Source organism: Triticum dicoccoides, chromosome 1B (assembly GCF_002162155.2).
Source record: "Triticum dicoccoides isolate Atlit2015 ecotype Zavitan chromosome 1B, WEW_v2.0, whole genome shotgun sequence".
NCBI classification, from domain to species: Eukaryota; Viridiplantae; Streptophyta; class Magnoliopsida; order Poales; family Poaceae; genus Triticum; species Triticum dicoccoides.
In genome coordinates, this window is record NC_041381.1 from 613,827,299 (window position 1) to 613,827,880 (window position 582).

At 70.8% G+C, this 582-nt stretch overlaps 1 pseudogene; it reads left to right on the forward strand.

The window, feature by feature from the left end:
- Positions 1-582, forward strand: part of LOC119349128 — a 4,880-nt pseudogene that overhangs the window by 1,684 nt on the left and 2,614 nt on the right.

Genomic DNA, 582 nt, shown 5'->3' on the forward strand with positions numbered 1-582 from the left:
GTCGCTGGACGCGCTCCTCAGGCCGAAGCCCGCGGGCGCCGCGGCCGCCCCCTGCGGCGTCAGGAGGAGCGCGAGGGGCTCGGGTCCGAGAGCACGGTGCCGCGGCGAGGGCGAGGCTGTGGCGGCGAGGGCGAGGCTGGGCGGAGGCGGACAGTTTGGGGTTTCTCGCGCGTTGGGTGCAAATACCCCATACGTCCGTCCGCCCCCCCGGACGTCCGCCAAATCACACCCCAAACGGACAAAAGCGGACGTCCGTATGGGTCACGGATGGGTCACGCGATGGAGTTGGCCTAATACCCAAACGGACAAAGCTGTCCGCTGGTGTCCGTTTCAGTCCGGCCCAACCCCAAATCCAGACCAAAGTTGGGTCACAAATGGGTCTGAACGGACACAGACGAACGCGCTCCTCGGCCTCTCTCGTCCGCTCGTGTCCGCCACTGGCCCACAGGTCAGCGACCCACACCGAGCCACTCCCGCCTGCCCGCCGCGTCCGCCGTCGCACGCCCCGCGGACGTCGTCGCCCCGCGCCCGCCGTCGCTGGACGCGCTCCTCAGGCCGAAGCCCGCGGGCGCCCTGCGCCCC